This window comes from Symphalangus syndactylus, chromosome 19 (genome assembly GCF_028878055.3).
Source record: "Symphalangus syndactylus isolate Jambi chromosome 19, NHGRI_mSymSyn1-v2.1_pri, whole genome shotgun sequence".
Classification (NCBI taxonomy): domain Eukaryota; kingdom Metazoa; phylum Chordata; class Mammalia; order Primates; family Hylobatidae; genus Symphalangus; species Symphalangus syndactylus.
In genome coordinates, this window is record NC_072434.2 from 31,551,374 (window position 1) to 31,557,923 (window position 6,550).

General features: G+C 33.3%; 1 pseudogene; it reads left to right on the forward strand.

Moving 5' to 3' along the window:
* Positions 1 to 543: 543 nt before the first annotated feature.
* LOC129458238 (small integral membrane protein 15-like) lies at positions 544 to 846 on the forward strand (annotated as a pseudogene).
* Positions 847 to 6,550: the final 5,704 nt, after the last annotated feature.

Sequence of the window (6,550 nt, forward strand, 5' to 3'; positions counted from 1 at the left end):
AAATGATACCAATGTGGAATCAATTGAGAAATGAACATGTCTAACTCTGTACAACCTAAACATTCTATTATATTGTTTTTATAATAAAAATAAATTAACCAAATATAAACAGGGTATGGATTGATATTATCTTACCAAATGTAGAAACATCATAACATACTTTTAATAAAATCTGTTAATTGGGATTCTGAGCCCCTGGCCTGGGCCAGAGATAGGAAATGCAGGTCGCAGTTACTGCCATGATTTTGCCTGGGTGCCCAGCTGAGACAGTCACTGCCTTGCTTTGGACACTCTGTGCTCTGTGATCGCTGTCCAGCTGTGAGACCAGGGACCCACACTTGCCAAAGCTGAGGGTGAGAGGTAAATGAAGTCCTTGGGGCCTGTGGCTCCAGTAGGATTTAAACCTTTACTTAAGGGATACAGTAGAACTAAAGAAAACAAACAACCAAGCATCATGAAATTGTGATTAATTAGCTCACGAACCATCCTAGAACAAAGTTAGGGATCACTACTCAAGCATATTGTCCTAAAACCCATTCAAAGATGTTTGATATAAAGGCTTGGGATGAATATATTGTGGAATGGGCTGCAAAGACTTCAAGCAGCTTCCTCACAACGGTTATTTTGGCCCTCATTTCACCGGTCCTAGCAAGTGCTTTATGTCCTGGAAGCTGAAGAAGATGATTGTGGAGCCGGGAAAACAGCAAAAGAAGAAACAGGAGTCAAGAAAATATCGCCAAAGTCAAACAACTTAAAAACGATAGAGGAAAGAATAAGAGGAAAATTATTTGGAAAGCTTATCATCTTTTGAAGGATCCTCTATGGTTTCTTTGTTGGATTTCATAACAGTATTATTTAGTAAATAAAATTTGACCATATGGGAGAATCACATCAGTGCTGACTTCAATAATATAATAACTTTTAGGCTTGGATATAGATGTTTGTTGGTGTCTGTTCACAGTTATTTTAAGATTGCATTTAATAAGCTACACATTCTTTGTAACTGACTTAGTCATTTCCATTTTGCAGCTTAAGTACTTAAATGAAAACATCCTGTGGAGAAAAATGACTATATATTTTGTACTCTATTGAAATAATGGTTTAAAATGAAGTCCTGTTCTGGACAAAGAAGTTTATGAATGTCAAAGTAAGAATCATGCTCTCTGAAGTAAAAGTGTGATTTGGCTTAAAAGAAACACAATATATAAATTACATCTTTTATTATTATTATTATTGCTTATTTCTTGGAATAGAATCTTTTCTGGTTTTCTCAAAGAAAATAATATCAATCAATGAGCACATTAATTTTCTGAATTTTCCCTATTTTAGCCTTTTAGATAAATGGTAATTGCAAAGATATTCTGCATTTTAACTTAATTTTGTAAAAAGTTCTCATTATCTTGATTATGTAGAATGTCACCTACAATTGTTATACTTATGAAATGTCATTTTCTTAGAGTTGACTTGCTAGGAAAAGAAACACTAATTCAAAGTTTGCAGTAAACACGACAAATGTGGTAGCTCCTTGAAACCGGTTTATTCTTGCTTGGACTGCGTAGAAATGTGAAGTAGTTATAATGTCTCATCAGACACTTTGCTAATGATATCATACCACCTTTGTTTTTTATTCTATTCTTTTTTAATTCATGTGGTAATGATCTACTACACTTTTTGATCAAACAGGTTCAAGGTGAAAATTAAAATTTTAAATTTCTCTTAAGGAAATTTTAAAAGAGTAAGTTAAGTCATACTTCAGAAGTGGTAAAGAAAGGCTTAAAATTTGGGAAAAACATGTTGGGAATAGTAATTTGTTGCAAAAGGTAAATTATTTCCAAACCGCAATAAGTTGGAATTAGAAGTAAAAGCTAAAGGGCATCTTCTTCAGTTAAATAGTATAAATAGAACTTATTGTTATTAAACATGGCTTTTATAAATACATGGTCTAGTAATTTTAATCACTATCAATATTTAATAGCTTATTAATGATTTCTCCACCTCTGATAATGAATTTAAAGTTACAAAATTGTCCAAAAGCTCTAATTTAAAAGTAAAGCTAGACATTATGATATATGTTATACTTTTTTATAAAGAGAGGAAAACAGTATTAATCTATAGGAAAAGCTCATTTCCAAACAATATGAAAACAGGAAATCACATTGTATCACCAAAGAAGAAATGTAAACAGTAAATAGGACAAATAATGGCATTTAAACCAATATTAAATTACTTATATATTGAACTATAACAAAATGTGGATATTTGGAAGTAATATTGAAAATTGTGAAATGATTATATATAGAGAAGGGTCTGCTGAAGCAAGACTACTGGTGGGAAAACAAATTCCTAGATTACAAATGTTAACAATAGGTATTTCCTTGGTATTAAAAATGTCTCTTTGAGACATATACACTAAAAAAAGAAAGCAGTCACCCAAGTAAATACTTATGTAAAACAAGTTATTTAAATTAAACTTATAATAGTACATATACATTATGAAATAATATGAAGTCATTAAAAGGTTACTTATGATTGCAGCTATGGAAATATATGAATACACGTAGGAAAAGAGAAAAGCTGTTAATACAAAAAGAATGGACTGAGAATAAATTGATGATAGTTGTTTATATATAATATGACTATATTTAATTTTTATTCTATCTTTTGTCTTTTCTAAAAACAAGTTTCAGTGGGAATATATAATTTACACATTTTAATTTTAATTTTCATAAAGTAATTCATTTTTTATTAAAACAAATTTGAAGATAGCAGAATTTATCATCTGCCCCAACATAGGTGTCTCTCCAGAGGTAACCACTATTCTAAACTTGGAATTTTTCTTTCTGATATTTCTCTTAATTTAAATACATGAATTTTTTGCCAATAATGACATATAGTTTAGTTCTGTTTATTGCATGTAATTTATTAATGCATTTGTTGAGCACTTGTATTTCAAGAAGGAAAACTTGAAGAAAAAAAAAATAGAGAAGAAAGTTCCTACCCTTGTGTACCTTAAATCTTAGTGAACCAAAAACACAAACTAAAAAGTTAAAAATTAAATGTATAGCATGTTAAGTGGTGTTCAGCACTACAGAAAAAGGAATAGTAAAGTCAGAGATTCAATTATGCCATTTTGTGTTTCTATGTGTGAAAGTTCCTGTGCGTGCACATGCATGAAGCATTCTTTTTTAATACAGGGGTAAGGCAAGGCTTCACTATCTAATGATTTTTTATCTTAAGACTGAAGAAAATTGGGGAGCAAATTTTGGGAGGATCTGAAAGGATGGCTCTACCAGATTATAGAGTGGTTAGTGAAAATGCCTGAGGTTAAAGCATGCTTGGTTGCAATGCATTAAGAAGTTCAGTGTGGCTAAAGTAGTAATGGATGGAATCAAAAGGGGTTACATGACACATCATGTAGGTCTTTATGAGCAACCAAATTTGTGTATTGTGTAGAGGGGTAATGTGACCTGATGTTTACTTCAAAGATTCCTGTGACTGCTTTCTTTAGAATAGATAATACAGATATGTTTATAGTTGACCCTTGAATAATGATATTTGTATTGTGCAGATCGACTTATACAGAGATTTTTTCAATAAATATATTGGAAACAATTTGGGAGATATGCAACAACCCGAAAAATCTCACAGATTAACTATGTAGCCATAGTTATCAAGAAAATTAAGAAAATGTTAAGTATGTCATGAATGTATAAATATATGTTAATACTAGTCTATTTTATCATTTTATATATTCAAGTATGCAGAAATGTATTACAAAAAGTTAAAATTTATTAAAACTTAAACACACAAACACTTTCTGTACAAGGCACCATTTGAAGTTAAGAAGAATATAAAGAAGCATAAAGATGCAGTATTAAACTATAACTAGATAAAATTAAATGTGTTACATGCTATACTACTGTAATAATTTCCTAGCCACCTCCTGCTGCTATTGTGGTGAGTTCAAGTGTTTTGCGAATCTGCTTAAAAAGCCATGTGATGCTAATCATCTCCATGTGAGCAGTTTATCTCTCTGGTAAACTGAGTATTGCAGTAAAAAGTGATCTCTCATAGTTCTCACATATTTTATCATGTTTCATGCAATACTGTAAACCTTGAATTACACCATGGAACCCATGGGAAGTGCCACTAGTGGTACTGGAAGTGCTCCCAAAAAGCAGAGAAAAGTCACGACATTGTAACAAAAAGTTAAATTGCTTGATATGTACTGTAAATTTAGGTCTGCAGCTGTGGTTGTCTGACGTTAAAGGATAAATTAATCCAGCATAAAGACCATTGTAAGAGAAAAAGAAATTTGTGAAGCTGTTGCTGCAGCTACACCAGAAGACACAAAACCTTGCACTTTATGCAAAGTACCTTATCTTTTATTAAAAATGCAGGTTTTATATGGGTATAGGATTGCTGTGTGACAGGTGTACCTACTGATACTAATCTAATTCTAGAAAAAGTGAGGTCATTATATGACAACTTAAAGTGAAAGGAAGGCAACAGATCTAAAGCTGGAGAATTTAATGCCAGCAAAGGGTGGTTTGATAATTTTAGAAAGAGGTTTGGCTTAAAAAATGTTAAGACAACTGAAAAGCCAGCTTCCATCAACCAAGAGGCATCAGAGTTCCCAGAGGCATTAAGAAAATCGTTAGGAGAAAAGATATCTACGTAAACAGATTATTAATGCAGACCAAAGTGCCTTATTCTAGATAAAAAAAAAAAAAAAACCACAAAGCCACAAAGAACATTTATTAGTAAGGAAGAGAAGCAAGTACTGAGACTTAAGGAAGGAAGGAATGGGCTATCTCTACTGTTTTGTGCAAATGCAGTAAAGTTTATGATCAGGACCAGGACTACTCTTGTCTATAAAGCTACTAACCCCTGCGCCTTAAAGGAAAAAAAAAGATAAACACCAGCTGACAGTCATTTGGTTGTACCACAATACCTGGACAACAAGAACACTTTTTCTGAGTTGTTCCCACTGATGCTTTGTCCCCAAAGTCAGGATGTTCCTTGCCAGTGGGGGGTTGCCTTTTTAATTTATTTTGAATGGACAATGCCTCTGGCCACCCAGAACCCGATGAATTGAACAACAAGTGGATCAAAGTGGCCAACTGCCCCCAAACACATTTCTAATTCAGCCTCTAGATCAGTGGATCATAAGGACCTTTAAAGGTCATTACACACAGTACTCTTTGAAAAGGATTGTCAACACTCTGAAAGAGAATGCCAACAGAGAAAACATTATAAAAATATGAAAGAATTACATCATTGAAGATACCATTGCTGTGATAGAAAAAAGTCATGAAAGCCATTAACCCCAAACAGTAAATTCCTGTTGCAGAAAACTACGTACAGATTTTGTTCATGACTTCACAGGATTTATGACAGAGCCAATCAAAGAAATCACGAAAGTAATGATGGATATGGCAAAAAGATGAGAGAGAGTTTCAAGATACGGATCTTGGAGAAACTCAAGAGCTAATTAAGACACCACACCAGAAGAATTAACAGATGACTTGATGGAGATGAGTGCTTTCAAACTAGTGTCAGGCAATAAGGAAGAAGGCATAGAATCAGTGCCAGAAATAAATTGACATTAGACAATCTGGTGGAAAGAATCTGATTTTTCAAGACGAATTTTGACTCCTTTTATGACATAGACCTTTCTATGATATGGTCACAGAAACAAAAGCAAATGGTGAAATAAGAGTTGGTACCATATAACAACATTTTTAGAGAAATGAAAGTGCAAGAAAGTCAGACAGAAATTACAATGTGTTTATCTTAGGTTACTCCAAATGCGCTTGTTTCTGCTGCCTCCTCTTCTGTCTCTTCCACTTCTTCTACCTCTGTCACCCCTGAGACAGCAAGAACAACCCCTCCTCTTTGTTCTCCTCCTCAGCCTACTCAGCATGAAGACAAAGAGGTTGAAGACCTTTATAATCATCCACTTCCACTCAGTGAATAGATAATGTATTTTCTTTCTTATAAACAGCAGCTGCCAGCCATTTGGTTGAACAAGACCTGGATTTTCTTAGTAACAGCTTCTTTTCTCTAGCTTACTTTATTGTGAGCATACACTATATAATACATATACAAAACGTGTTAATCGAAAGTTTATGTTATCGGTAAAGCTTCTGGTCAGTAATAGGCTATTAGGAGTCAAGTTTGTGGGGGAGTCAAAAGTTATATGCAGATTTTTGACTACTTAAGAGTTGGTAACCCTAAACCCCTGCATTGCTATTGTTCAACTGTACACCTTTAATCAGGTAGAAAAAAAGTGTTGGACGAGTAGATTGTGAATACCTGGGCTTGGTAAGGATATATTTTTTGAGAAGTTAACTTTGAGATGCCTATTTTACATCTAGATGGAGATGTTATATAGCCAATCACAGATCCAGGCTGAAATTCAGGGAATTTTGGATTTCAAACAGAAAATATAATTTGGAAAATTTTAGTATACTCTTGATATTTAAAGCAATTCAGTGGTAGAAAATCACCAAGGGAAAAGCAGGAAAGGGTTCTAAGAACCAATCCC